General features: G+C 39.9%; 1 protein-coding gene across 2 annotated transcripts in view; it reads left to right on the top strand.

Moving 5' to 3' along the window:
• PARVA (parvin alpha) overlaps positions 1-15728 on the top strand; it is a 61173-nt gene that overhangs the window by 19655 nt on the left and 25790 nt on the right. The gene's annotated exons all lie outside the window — the stretch shown is intronic.

Here is a 15728-nt window from a genome sequence, read left to right as displayed (position 1 = left end):
AACAATTGATCCTATTTACTGAGTGCCAACTATCCACTGGCCAAAATAAACCAGCATAAAATTTCAGAAAGAAGCAATATGGTATCACAAAATACTTACTCTGATGTGTGATCCTCCATTACCAAAAAAAAACCAAAAAAAAAGACAAAAATTCTACAGTTTATCCAGAAAATTTTTCTGTGCTTAACTTTTCCAAAACAAATTTAGCTTTTGAGATGTTAAGATACAGTGTGCAAGCTAGGCATGCTTAGCAGCTATTTTGCTGGAAAGGCAACCTGTTTTGGTGTTCCAGTTTGAAGTCCTTTTCCTTGTGCTAAAGTTAATACTGGCTTTGGAAAACAGAATTCATTTGTTCAACAAGTCTCCTGGATGTTGATGACAACATCAGTTACAAAAGCGTCCGCCAATTATGTCGTACTTCCAACAAAAAAAATCATTCTTATTTTAAATGTGTATTTCTGCTAGCTTGTCTGAGTACTCATGATAGGAAGCATCAGATGCACTGTAAGCAGCTACTGGATTTTAATTAGGAGCATTCCAGAGGAATAATGCTAACACATGCAGAGTGATGTGTATATGCACTAACACTCCTCTGTAAAGCCTTAAATTAGATGCTTCAGTGCGTTAGATTTAAGTCCTAGAAGACATTGGCACCAACTGCTGGGATTACAACTTTCAGATAAAGCCTGAACTAAAATACTGGATTTAAAACCATTTATTTAAGCCACCCCTGTCTGCTAAGCTTTTCAGCACATTCATACTCATAACCTTTAGCTTTTTCCATCTAGAAAGCTCAAATGGCATTGTTACTGCTCCATTTCACATACCAGGAAACTGAGGCTTGCCATAGCTAAATATCCAGACCTAGTGCAGAAACCTGTGCCATGGCCACTGCTTTGGAAAGGGGTGATTGCGTCTTGTTCCCAAACTTCTTGCTCCTTCTCACTCCAACATGATCATCTCTTGTGCATCATTCACAGGGCCTTTTAATAAGTTGCATAAGGAAAAGGCTCCAGATTAAAACTAAAACCAGTCAATATAAAACAATTGATTTTAACTTATGTCAGTTCCCAATCCCATTCATTCCACTGCCACACAAACAATTGAATTGGCTCAAGACAAGTGATATTCCAGGAGTTATGATTATAGAGTGAGACTCCATCTTTAAGTCAGTCAGCTTGCAAAAGTAATGAAACTAGACCTTTAAGGCTGGAACTTTCTAAAGTCTTGCTGTGCACATGAAATCATGTACACTCGGGACCATGCGATGATACACCAGAGAAGGTGAAAGGAGAATGTGCATTCAAACCCAAATATTCTAGAAAATACCATGGAAATCAAGGGATGGGTCTTCAGAAAGCTATGGTAAAACTGAGTAACTCTTTAAGTAGCACATTGAAAGTACCAACAAGTTCACTTGACCACAGGGCAAACAGGAGAATTCATCTAAGAAACTGGTTGCCAATGACAAGGTGTTGAAGGCTAGCAGAGCATTCTGAACAGCCATTGTACAGGTCTCATATACAGCTGTACATCTCTAGTCAGTAAAGGCTGAGCTGGTGGGGCCTTCGCTTGTCCATTTTCATGTTAACTGGCAGACATGAGAGAGAGAGCTGCTTAGTAAGTGAAAAATTAACAAAACAAAAAATTTAGCCAGATAATTATGTGCGTTGGTGTAATTCAGCTTTTCTTTCACATCCCTAAATGGTAAGATTTCTCCAGGGCCCTTTGATGGTCTTCTCCAATGATACACTCAGAGGAAATACTTACCTTTCGAGGGCAAAGGGAATAGAAATTGCACCTGGGTCCTTGCATATCAATTAATACAGCTGAGTCTGCAGCCAATATTTAGGATGTGTTTTTTAGATTGGGATTTTCAAGGCCAAATAGTAGACTTTGCAACAGAATGTTATGAGCCAGCACAGCGCAATTCCCTGATTGGCTTTGAAAACCTCAGTCATATTTCCATTTTGTCTTTTATCATCTCTGATGTTTGGTATACTTCAGTAAGTATGTTCAAAACCTTGTACCCACCAGGACCTGTGTACTTGAGTAGAAATGAAGGTCACATATCACTTTCAAATTATGATGTGTCCCTCTCCTTTTCTGAAGATTGACTTTAAAAAGTGATGGGTTGTTTTCTGCAGATGAAATCCCTGAGAATGCATATTCTAGCCCATACTCAGTAGTAACTGCTTTGAAGCAGTCAGCCCATGGATTGGACCATTACACTCTGTGCTGGGTTAGGAACTGGCTGGAGGGCCGAGCCCAGAGAGTGGTAGTGAACGGTGCCACATCCAGCTGGAGGCCAGTCACCAGTGGTGTCCCCCAGGGATCAGTGCTGGGCCCTGTCCTCTTCAACATATTCATCGATGATCTGGATGAAGGGGTAGAGTCAGTCATCAGCAAGTTTGCAGATGACACAAAGTTAGGGGCAGATGTTAGTCAGTTAGAGGGTAGAAAGGCTCTGCAGAGGGACCTCGACTGACTGGACAGATGGGCAGAGTCCAATGGGATGGCATTCAACAAGTCCAAGTGCCGAGTGCTGCACTTTGGCTACGGCAATCTCATGCAGAGCTATAGGCTGGGGTCGGAGTGGCTGGAGAGCTCCCAAACAGAGAGGGACCTGGGTGTGCTGATCGACAGCCACCTGAATATGAGCCAGCAGTGTGCCCAGGTGGCCAGGAGGGCCAATAGCATCCTGGCCTGCATTAGGAATAGTGTGGCCAGCAGGAGCAGGGAGGTCATAGTGCCCCTGCACTCTGCTTTGGTTAGGCCGCACCTTGAGTCCTGTGTCCAGTTCTGGGCCCCTCAGTTTAAGAAGGACATCGAAACACTTGAACGTGTCCAGAGAAGGGCAACAAGGCTCGTGAGAGGCCTTGAACACAAGCCCTATGAGGAGAGGCTGAGGGAGCTGGGATTGTTTAGCCTGGAGAAGAGGAGGCTCAGGGGTGACCTCATTGCCCTCTACAACTACCTGAGGGGTGGTTGTGGCTGGGAAGGGGTTGGTCTCTTCTCCCAGGCAACCAGCACCAGAACAAGAGGACACAGTCTCAAGCTGCGCCAGGGGAAGTTTAGACTCGAGGTGAGGAGGAAGTTCTTCACCGAGCGAGTCATTCGTCATTGGAACGGGTTGCCCAGGGAGGTGGTTGAGTCATCAACCCTGGAGGTGTTCAAGGGGAGATTGGACGTGGCACTTGGTGCCATGGTCTAGTCATGGGGTCTGTGTTGATAGGTTGGACTCGATGATCCTCGAGGTCCTTTCCAACCTAAGTGATACTGTGATACTGTGAAAATGCTTGGGTTGCTGCTTCTGCAACGGTTTCAATGGCAGTAAAAACAATGTATGCTAACACCTTTAAAGTTTGATGAACTAAAAGACAAGGAGGACTCTGCTAAACACAGAAACCTCTAAAGTGCCTGGGTGAAACAACTGTAAAAAACTGCTGCAGCCAATTGTACTGTCCCTAGGTCTTGGCATTCATTATTTAAGTTCAGTGGAAACTGTTCAGCCTTGAAGTAGACTGACTCATGCACTTCAACTTCCAATTTCCTGCAAACGATCCATTAGTTTTTGGCAAGTTTCATACCATGCAGTACTTCCATGAAAAGGGCAGCTCCTGAACTTTTCTGATTCCAACAGTATTTTTTGTAGGAGTTTAATGAAACTAGAATCTGTAACTCATGCCCTTACAAAGCTTAATGGGATCCCCACCTAATGATGTTCAGCACACTTATCAAAGGTAAATAAATAACTTTGTTCTCTTCAAATGTACTTGTGGGGAACAAATCTTCCAGGGCTGCACTATACTCTCCATATGAGGCAGTGGGCATTTATGAGAGAGCAGAAGCTGAGTTTGGATGTGCTGAGTTGAGTCTTAGCTGACAAGGAAAGTAATTAAAAACAAACAGACAAACAAAAAAATTGTATTACTTCCATTTCTGCTCAAAGTGCACTGCCTCCTTCTGTGTTTGTCAGTGTTTACAGTGTCTGAAGTGAGCCGCTTCATAAGGAAGTCAGAATTCCATCAGTTTCAACTACAATTGTTTCAAAATTTACTATTCCCTCCAAAGATTTGTCACCAAACAGTATCTGAAATATGTCAGACTCAAAATGGAAAATAACTGTGGTATCTCCAATGTCACCACTTGGTAACCGTAGATAAATGTGGTCTAGTAAATGGTGACTAGTAAAATTATTCTTCCATCCCCAGGATATAATTACTTAAAAAAGAGATTAAAGCATCAACATGCATATATCTGAATACAGCTTTCAAAGTGCTTGATAGGATTTGAAATCTCTATGTGCTCCAGTTCAGCTGATACGGTAGAAGAGCTTTCCCCGCTAGAATTAAAGTTAATTTATGTACCTTACAGAGTGTGGGGCTGGAGTCCTGTGTTTATCCATGTTCTAAGAATGCTACAATGAACAGCAGCACAGATTTCCTCACCTCAGCATATTGAATATTGATCTGCACAAGTCAGTCATAAACAGGTTGCAGTCATGTTCATTCTCTTCATCCTGGGACTGTCAGCAAGTACAGACTATTAACTGAGATCTGCAAGAAAAATCTACCCTTTTTAACAATTGATTTAATCTCATACAAATAATTTTATTTAAGGGATACAACCATCAAATGGTAGTGGGTTTTGGCAATGTTTATTACTGTGGTGGTGAGATGCTTGGAGTCTTCTACACGATTTCTAGATGTCTGTTACTTTAGCACTGAGCAGAGCTAAGGGGACAGAAGCAGTAAGGATCTGGTCCTGTAATTTTCCCATTAGTATCAATCTGATCAGAAATAATCTATACAAACAGTATGCCACATTCTCTTCTGAAATCAAACAGTGCTCTTCTTTTGGCTTTAGTAGGGCTGTGCTCATTTGTAGTAGTTAAGAATTAGCCTGTTACTCCCCTCCCAACCTATCTGATGACTTAACATAATTTTTTAAACATAGAAGTCTTGTTTCAGGTCTAGGTTGTTGGCTTATATGTTTAAATTGGAGGCATGTTAGTCCTCATGTAATCAATGCTTTGAAGAAGATCCATGAATGAGGTTAGATAAAAATGCATTTTTTTCCTCCACTACTATCTGGGTTTTCTCAGAACCTAGATAATTTTATCCCATTTGCATCAAACATGCAGGTAACTTTAGAGTTCTGCATCTGTATTGTTTCTAGAGAAGCTAAATAAAATTACAAATGACAGTAATTGACATTACATGCTTTAATTAAATTTCCTCCTCTGTGAACCAAAACCTTTTAACCAAGTATTGCAGTGCTATTTCTGTATTATTTGTTACATGGGTTAATGTGCTATGTGGCAGATACGGTATTTATCCATTTTCACAAATTAAGCTATCAGTGTCATGTTGCCTTTGAATTGTTTCCTGTATTGATGGCCAAAACCGCTTGAAAAAGACTTTAGTCCTCCCTGGCTTATAATTCTGATTTTACAAAGCTGAAAATTGTGGGGTTGGAAGTGAACCCTTAGAGGAACAGTTTGGGAAACTCTAGGCCCAAAGCATCTTACCAGCGTGCTGTTTGTTCCCTGCGGTAATTTCTGCTAAGGGACGGGGAAAATGCGCAGGCTTTTTGAATGATGGTTTTGTTGTTGTTAGATTACATGAATTAGGAATTAAGTCCTGCTTGAATTTATGTTTGTAGCAAGTTAAAATAGATTCCAGGGAGTGTGGTTGGAAACGCCTCTACTCAGTCCCCAAGCTACATACTTCAGACCTGTTATTGTCAACTTCTTGCCTTGTTACTCCCTCTGAGAAAACTGCTCTGCTTCAGCTAATTTTCAAGTTTCTTAAGAACTCTGCTGTAACTATGCCTATTGGAACAGTTCACCTGGACATGATCTTTTGGCTACTACTACTTTAGGTACAAAAACTCTTTGTGACAAAAAAAAAAAGGGCCAAACAACTTTCCTTTATTATTTCTGTGAAATAGCTATTTGGTTTTTTCAATGAAGAAAGTGCTGCTTTATAAATACATATAAATAAATAAGACCTAATAAGGTGAATTGAGGATGCAGGTTGCTGTGGCTTCAGAATTATAAAATTTTCTTCACATATAGTCATCTTCAACATCCTTCCTTATGTTTTAAGTAGAGCCTGTTTTTCCTTTAACTATACTTCTTAAATGGGGTTGCCATAATAAAGTATCTGGGACACTTATGGTTCTATTCAGTAATCAAGAAAAGGAAAGCCTGGTAAAGAACTTCCAGCTCAGTATTGTCCTGTAATTGAATGCTGTTATTCAGCAGTTTAGCAATCTGCTTCCCTAGTGCCAGAAAGCAATGGGACTCCAGGAGTCAGAATGGGGAGCCCCATTACTGTTTGTGAATACAGCATGAAATAGGACTGTTGGCAAGGGAAAAGAGCTTTCGGGAGTGACCCAGTAGCTGCACACTGATGAGTATCAGAGAGTCCTTAGAACTGGTGAAGGATGTGGTTTCAGAACAGTGATGAGAGCTGTATGTCTTCTGCAAGGAATCACATCTCATACAAAACCTGAGGGAGGAATGTTCTGTAGAGCAGCTGAATAACCTGAAATGATAAATACCTCTCAGTTCTCCATACTTGCCTTTTGGCACTGGTATTTTAAATGAAGTTCAATTGGAAAATAGAAAGGTAACTACTTTCCATCACTCAGAAATGAGCCAGGGATGTGTCACTTCCCTCATCCTGTTCCAAGTTGAAATAGACACTTAAACATTTTACAGCTTCTGAAAAGTTTTAGTCTGTAGAAAACTTCATGGCAATTGCTTTAGATTATCGTTACTGTCCCTTTCTGGAAGGACACAGCCTATAAAACTAGTTCATTTCTTAACAGTAGTTTATTACTCTTTTTGATGGCTCATACTTTTCCTTCCCTCTGCTTTTTAGCTGTTTTATGCTTTTGCCTGGTTTAGAGCTTAATCCTCCTTCCATGTGACTTTTGCTAATTATTTCAGTGAGGGAGTATTTATAGAGAAAGGAGTACTGCAGTCAGGACCTGAATTTGGCAATACTGCATGCATCTTAATTCTGGCAGCTGGAATCAAGGATTCTGTAGTTCTTGTTGGCCAGCCTTTGTTTCACAACAAAAAAAAAAAAAAAAATGAAAGAGGAAATTGAGTAAATTTAACTTCCTATGTCTGTGCCTGGACCTTTCCTATGCTTTGAAGGGAACTGTGCCTTTATTTAATTGTAAGGAGAAAAGGTACAAGTTACCTACAGCAGAAATAGGATGCAATTGGTGAAAAAAATATACTTTAATACTTGCCATTTGAGCATTTTATTCAGTTATATGACTGGTAACAAAACCACACAGTCAAAACTGCATCTCAGCATTCAGAATGCAACTTACCAAGCTGCAAAAAGCAGATTTAGTTTCTTTTGCAGATGGTCTATGAGTCTCATGTGGCATCATATTAAATTATATAGGCAGTCAGTCACTTGTTCTGAAGCGATGCTCTGAGCTGAGAGTTGTGATGTGCTTGGACCATTCTGTTAGAAAACAGGCTTTAAAGCTAATACAGCTTCTCTGAAGAACTGCATAAAGGGGCCTGTGGAGCAGGGGCTTTGAACACCTTAAAGGCTGCAGTTTCCCTGTGATGCACTATGAGGGTGGCCCAGACACCCCATGATGGGCTGCGGAGCATTTTGCCCTAAAGGTAGGAAACTAGACTAACTCATCCTGTTACTGTTCATCTTTGTTTCTGTTATACTTCAGGAGTGTTGCTTTCTGACCTTATATTTTTGCAATGATAGCTACTTCTGTAATATTTTGAAGATAAGAATGGGGAATTTGTTTTTTTTCCTTGCCCTTGTCAGACCTAATTTCTTTCTGGGTTGAAAATGGAAGAAAATACAGTAGTTTATTAATTTTGAATGCTGTTCCATGAAAATGCTGCTGAGCAAGATAGATCTAGCTGTTTCATCCTAGTGGTATTTCACAGGAGTATGTGTTTCTGTGACTTCAGTTTGGTACAAATTCTGTCCTTAAGTAATAGCACATCCAGCGTGATACTGGTGATTTTTAATCAGCTCCATTTCCGCTCAGGGAAAATTGTCATTTGTAGTCAAAGGCATTCTTGAAACAGCAATATGCAGTAAAAATGTGTTAATATTTGTGTTTGTTAAAATATAGCAGTACTAATCACTTTCTGATAGGAATATTAACCTAAGCTCATTTATGACATCAACAACTGAAGGCTATAGATAATTTCTGGGAAACTCTGAACATAGGAGGGATATGAAGTAAAGCACATTTCAGGTTATTTACTTGGATGACTGAATTGCAATTTTTCGTCTGTTCATACAGCCACAGCAGCTGCTATTGGTATGAATGTTTTGCTTGCTGAAATTGATCCATTGGTAATGACAGCAACCCATGACATGCATTTAGCAGGCAGAGGTGTTTCCTTTGTCTGACAGCACTTGACAGGTGGTAGCAAGTGCCCCTTCGAACTTACAGCTTATTTGAGATCTCGGGATCTCATGGAAATGACAGTTACAATGCATATGCAGTTCAGAGCAGTGGGTTTACCCTTACAGTGCTGGTGCTTACATTGCTTGCAACTTGTTTCCTGATAAGAAACATGTGAACATTAGAATCAGATGAAGATCTCAATAAGGTAATCTTTTTAGAGACAGGGCATTTGGAAGATGGATCATCTTTTTCAGTTTTGTAAGGGAATGAGCAAGATCAGGATTGCACAGAAGGGTAGCAGGCAGTGCCCATGAACGGCACAGCACAGGGCTGGATGAAAATCATTACTGCTGGTTATGTGAAAAGAAGCGTATTCTCTTTGCTATGATACAGGTTTGGGAAACAAGAAGCCCAGGTATTCCTGTGCATTCCATGTCTGGCAAAGTATTAGATTACAGACAGGTTTCCAAGGCTGTATTTTTAAGTGCAATTTGTGTCTCCAGAAGGGAAACACGGAAGTGTATCCCGTAATGCAAAAGTGTGTCACTTTCTATGTGGCAGAATGGGGATAATGCTATTTTCTTCTGTTGGTGAAATATTAAATTAATTAATTGTGTTTAAGGGATTTTAGAACTTAGACTGGAAAGAGTTGATTTATTCATGTGCAAATTGAGAATGAACTCTGCTTTCCTAAGTCACATAGCTTCCAGTTTGTGCTTCCAAAGTCCTGTCTTACAATCATAGTCTTACACTTTTGTGTAAATGTGTTGTAGGAGAATACCACAGCCATACTATTGATCAGACCACACTGTGGTTTTTTTGCCACCAGGGCTTGCCACAGGCCTTGTATACTCCTCTCATTCCCTGAAATGACTCTTCATGCTGTAAGGCTGGGAGGGCTTCCACACTTCAGATGTGCACACTCATACGAATAAAGGATGGGTAAAGAAATTTACCTTTTCTGTAATACTCCAAGCCTGAAGATTTTTTTTTGCACGTTAACCTCTGCATTGGGTCAAGAGGACCCCAAAGACTAGTTTGCTCTTCAGTATTCTAGAAGACATCTCTGCCATTTCAAGGTTTCATTTTTCTGTCCTTCACCAAATCCGTCCCATTTTCTTTAAGAATATAGCTTGGTTTCTGTTGATTCAGCCAAAGCCACAGCCTATTTTTCCCGTGTTGAGGGCCTGCCTTTAGATCCCACTTCTCAAATTAGATCCTCATTCTGCCCTTGACAAGAAACTGAATTTCCCAGGACATGCTGCAGAGACTTTCAGAAACCATCTGTGTGTTAGGAACAAATTTTAAACATCGCAAGGAACTAAAAATCTTTGAATTGGAGTAGAACAAAAGAATTAGATACTGCAACTCAATTGTCATCTGTTGTGCTGAATCTGAGAACCATAGTTAGATGCTTAGGATGCTACCTTCTGCATAAGGTAGCAATGCATGGACTACAAGCTACCAGTTATGCAAATAAGTAATACATCTGCATATTTGTGTCCACTACTATTTTAATTCTTTGGACCACTCTTACCTCATTTTCCTTGTGTTTGCCTCCTGTCCAGCCTTGGTGTTGTCCTCAAATTTTATCTTGCTTGACTTGGATACCAAAGAAAGATCTTGAAGCATGAGAAACTCTCAGAATATATGAAGGTGGTTTTGGTTGTTGGGTTTTTTTCCTTCTGGGATGTAGAAATACTTCCCTACTTACTACAAATGTTTTGATCCTTTGTCACAGTCATTCCTTGAAGATGACCAGATGCTTATATTAAAACACAAGTAGCTCCAGGAACTATAGTTTGAAAGTAGTGTCCATGTGTGATACATAAACCAATTCACAGTCCCTGAAAGGAACTTTAAGTTTCCAGTAAATGTAGTAATTTTTCTAATTCTTCCAAGAAGAAACAGAAGCAGTAATCTACATTATTGAGATGCAGTGGGTCTGGCACTTACTTTTTTTCTCCTTCAAAAACAAGGCTTATGTGCACAAGAAGAAGAGAGCAAGAAATTCAGGAAATCCTCAGCTTGCCATTAGTGTACCCTCGCATTCCTGAGAACTATTTTTGGGTGTTCTCTTAGGAATAACTAGAACTTGTTGAGCTGGGAAAGACTTCTTGGAACAGATCTTTGGTTTTGTCTTTCCTGCATGAGTGCCTCATGTTGATGTTGGAATAGCTACTATTAGCTGGTTGGTGATTCAAAGAATGAGGCAAGTCAGCCTTGTAAAATCAGCTTCTCCACTCCACAGTATTTTGAAAAAACTCTTGTGGCAAGTTGGTAAGTGTGTAGGGTGAACAACTGCCTCTGCTTGCTTTGGATTAGGGCTACAGCAGCAGGTCTGTCTAACTCTCTTCTGGATGTTAGTACCTGCAGATTTGTTCTAACTCGGAAATACTGAAATATCAGTGAGGAGGATACAGATGTGCTCCCTTCTGTCTGTATAGCCCCACACACTCCATAAAGTTCTGAGATCTTTCAATATGTCTATTCTGAGATTTCTCAATAACTCTGTCAATAACCTAAAATCTTAGCTGTCAAAAGATTTGTTTCAATAAAATATTTTGCATTTAGGGATACCGTGTGCAGGTCAGCTAACACCTGTAGGTGTTTTTTACACAGCATATCTGAGGCTGTTGAGTAGTTTTCAGGCTGGATCAGATTCAGCAGCACTTTTTTATGAGGACTTGAAATGGTCACAGTATTTCCCATATGCACGATTTTTACTTCATTGCAGGGAAAATCAGTGTCATCTGAACTCCTGTCTTTGTTCCCAATGCTGTCTTTTGGAAGTTTGTTTTCAATGATATTTTAAACACTCCTACAGGGTGACAGGCTTTTCAAAACATCTGCAGATAAACCAAACCAAACCAAACCAAACCAGGTTGGAAGAGACCTTCAAGATCATCGTGTCCAACCCATCAACCAATCCAACCCACCCAAACAACTAACCCATGGCACCAAGCACCCCATCAAGTCTCCTTCTGAACACCTTCAATGATGGCGACTCCACCACCTCCCCGGGCAACCCATTCCATAGCGCAATCACTCTTTCTGTATGGAACTTCTTCCTAACATCCAACCTGAACCTCCCCTGGCGCAGCCTGAGACTGTGTCCCCTTGTTCTGGTACTGGGTGCCTGGGAGAAGAGACCATCATCAGCCTGTCTACAACCTCCTTTCAGGTAGTTGTAGAGAGTGGTAAGGTCACCCCTGAGTCTCCTCTTCTCCAGGCTGAGCAACCCCAGCTCCCTCAGCCTCTCCTCATAGGGCTTGTGTTCCAAACCCCTCACCAACTTTGTTGCTCTTCTCTGGACTCGATACTCGATACTACTTCTGTGTTTTAAAGATGCGTTGAAGGAATGAATGGAATGACTGGCATGTGTTAGCTTGACACTGCACTACTTGTTACTTCTTAGAAATGACAGGAAAACTCTGAAAAAACTTCATGCCAAATGAAAGAGCATGTAAGGCTTAAGGAAGCTACTTTTGAATTAAAAATTGTGCACAGTTTTTGAAAGTATCAAGTTTGCTCTCTGTTTTATTGTTCTTTTCCTATTCAGACCAGAGATAATGTCAGTCTATGAAGGTTTCTCCTTTTTTTTCCCCTGCTAATTGCAAGAAGGAAAGGAACAACAAGCCAGGCACAGAGGTACTTCAGGGAAGCTTTGAACTTTAAAGAAATTTTGAGGAAATAAGCATTTAATTTGTATTGCATGCATGAATATTAAATTGTAGCCTTTCTCCCATTTCTTTATTTATTTTGTGAACAGCATTTCTCCCATTCTCTTTGTGTGTATGTTTGGTTTAATGGAGAAATGAGAAAAGAAAATAGATTCTTTATTGGAGACTGGGTACTAATGTAGTAACATTAAAGGCAGGCATATTGTTGTCAGCCAGTTTGCATATTTATTTACTTTTACAAATGGTTGGCTTGGAGTCAGCAGTTAATGGAATGAGAATGATGTTCCTGTGCAGATCATTTCCTGAGAAACATTTTCAATTACAAACATATCTCTGCTTTTCTTTCCTCATTTGTTATGTCTTGGAGAATGGGGAGTAGCATTTACAACTTAAGGTTTATGTTCTGAAGACAATTTTAACAATGATCCCCACATAAAAAGGCCCCTTTGTAGTTGCAGACATATGTTTATGATGTTTTGTGCTGTGAATATCAAATTTCTGGTGGACGCTGTGTCACACTCTGCAAACTTGTAAACATCTATAAATCCACTGGATCATTTTAGTACCATGTGTAATGCAGATTTATTGTCTTTTGTGTGGATTTCTTTTGTTTCAGAGTTAAAGCTGAGCTGCCAGAATCCATATTGGATGAATTATGTATTCAAGAAAATTAGGCAGTGCCATTTTAGATTAATATTTTCTTTTCCCGTTGTGGACTTATAAGATGCACACACACAAGCGTTAGGAAATATTTTGGATGGATGGCCCAGAAATCAATTGTGTAAGTTTGCTTGACTAAATAGTGTAATTCTGTAAAAGCTTAAACTAGGACTTTTTGAAAATTCTTTTGGTTTTCTCTCATCCTCTGACCATCTTGGATCATTTGGACCTCTTCTCACATTTGCCAATACAAATTAAAAATTACTCCTCTGGAATTGTATTGTGGTATAAAACTGGAGTGTTTGAGGGAGAATAAGAATCCCACTGAGCCAGTGAGCTGGCATGAAACAGCATAAATCTGCTGCAGTATGCGTGGATACTGTAATTTACACTCGTCTGTATTGCAGACTATTGTCAGTAGAAGTAGTAAAGCTGCTCTTGTGCACAAGTGGGTACTAAAGCAAGCCATGAGTATTTATCAGAATCATCAATGTCATGACCATTTATCAGATATTTGCACCCACTAAAGAAAATATGAAACCAAAGCTGATTCATCTAAATTTGGCTCAGCTATAATTGAATTAAAGTCTTTGTCTTATACAAGAGTAATGAAGACATTTCTTATTGAAAATCATCTGTAATTTCTGGCTACATATATAAGCATATGTAGCATGTTTGAATGTGAGTGTGCATGGAAAAATCCAGTGTTGCTCGGGCTATGTGATGTCAGAAACTAGCCTTCCAAATGGTGCTTGTTCCAGGAAAGAGTAGCTTAAGATAGAGACATGGCACACAAAGCTGCTGTCTACCATAGTCATTTAAAGTATCAGGTAGTTTGTCCTCTCACTTTCTAGAGAAAGCTTAAATGGAATCATACGAATGTCAACAAATCTGAGCTTCCGCGGGGTGGGGAAACAACAAACCAAACAAAGTATTTGCAAACTTAAAAATGGCAGAAAAGACCTTGAATGGAACACTTTTATGTTAAAGAAAGGCATTTAAAGAACTGCAGAAATGGGTGTGCATGTATTTATGAAGGTGTATGTGCATATATTTTGAAAGATTTGGGTTAGAAGCATTGTGTCATCGTGCTCCTCTAACATTAGGGTTTGGTTCTAGTTAATCACAGATTTTCAGAATTGATCCATTAGTGTTGTAGCACTTGAGTAATTTTAGTTTTATAAGTATGGAATCAATTATATGGAAAGACATGGCTGTGGCACTTGGACCATTTAACACTACATCTTGCTGTATTTATTTTATGATTCTTTGGATAGATATGCTAGAATATGTCTAAACCACAGAGACTGTGTTGGGTGATGTGGCATTTCTGAGCTCAGTTAAATAATAACATGTATTTTATTTAAATAAGAATAACAGTAAGCCCTGAATACTAAACAGGGCAGCAAAAAGCCTTCAATACACAAAATAAACAAGTAAAAAAAAAAACAAATGAAACTGTCTAATAAATACAATGTGGAGCAACAGGCTGCATGCACTGGAGGAATTAAGCCAATTTAAACCGTATGGGCAGTACTCCACTTTCAGATGTGCTCGGTGTCCAACGGTTTCCACGGCAGTTGGATGCATGCATCAAAGGGCAAAGTCTGGCTCAAAGCACCCGTGTGGATTTGATAGCATAGGTTTATGACCTTGTAATCCTAGAGCATCTAAATCAGTATGAACTCTGTCCAGCTTAAAGTAGCTGTTGATACAAGCTTGTGGGCTCCCCATCTCTGGGGCCAAATTTGGTGCTGGCATGAGAGGAGGAAGTCTGTTAACAGCTGATAGCAGTGGAGTTCTGCTTGATTGCATCATAACAAATTTGCCTTGTGCAGCTGAATCAGAAATCTGAGAAGAAGTGTCCATTGCTTATCCAGAAGTAAAACTGGGACTTTCACATTGCCAGTCCTCAGAGATTTGTCTGGCCTATATGTAAGTATTGCTTTTAAGGAACCTGCTCTGAAAGTACATTCAACCCCCAGTTTGCCTCAGCATGGTGACTTTAAAATTAAAATTAAAGTACTAAACTACTGAGGTAAATTTAAGAAAGTTAATTACATCAAATGAATGAAAAGCAGCTGAAAAAATGGAGTCCTCTGCTGAAACTGTTATATGCAAACTCTTAACCTCAAATCACATTTTTGTGGTTCCTCTATAACCACCTAAGTGTGTAACAGTGCTTTGTCACAGAACGTTTTTGATGGAAATTCTTAGAAAGTGAGGCCATACTACATAATCTATTTTCTCTCTATGTACAACTTGATACAATGCATGTGTTCTTATCTGCTCCTTTTTGTGGCATTATTTATGTAGTTATGTAGGGTTAGGGTTTCTCCATCACATTTTCTGCTTGGAAACAGCAGGGCAGGAGGGGTCTTTATGAGGGGACTTACACCAACCTTGGGCATGGATTGTGCACTGCAGAATGCAGTGGCTGAGGAGGGTATGTCCTCCCTGGCAAACTGGATTCTTCTGGGATGTTTGGATCATCCAGAGGTGTGTTGGGTAGATTCTGCATGTGGCTTGGGAGGGTATGAGAAATGTATGGATCTGGGTGAGCTGCCTAGGGGAACAAGACCACCACTACGTTCTTGTGTATATCTGTGTACAGCAAAACATGACTTAGCCTCTACTGTGCAATAAATATTAACACTTGTGATGTGTTCTAGAGCACATCAATGTATTACCTTCTCATGCATATTACTATGTTATTTGTATTTTATGCTCCCTTTCCATGCAAAGACATGGCAGGCTTTGTTTGCTTTCTCTTCTTTCCAGAAACTCTGATAATATGATGAAGGTCATGTTATTAATAGTAGAATGTAATAGTTGTGCATTGAAGAATGAATGTGGAAAGGTTCAGTGGGCCTTGTAAAGAATGCCTTGCAAAGCATTCAACCTTGATAGTTCCACTCAGTCTCCCTGCTGAAGTGTCAATAAGTTCCGTTTTCTGGAGGAAGG

Source organism: Melanerpes formicivorus, unplaced genomic scaffold, assembly GCF_026170545.1.
Source record: "Melanerpes formicivorus ecotype bairdi unplaced genomic scaffold, bMelFor1.0.p_v2 SCAF_16, whole genome shotgun sequence".
Classification (NCBI taxonomy): Eukaryota; Metazoa; Chordata; class Aves; order Piciformes; family Picidae; genus Melanerpes; species Melanerpes formicivorus.
Note: the sequence above shows the minus strand (reverse complement) of the source record. Positions and strands in the feature narration are given on the sequence as shown.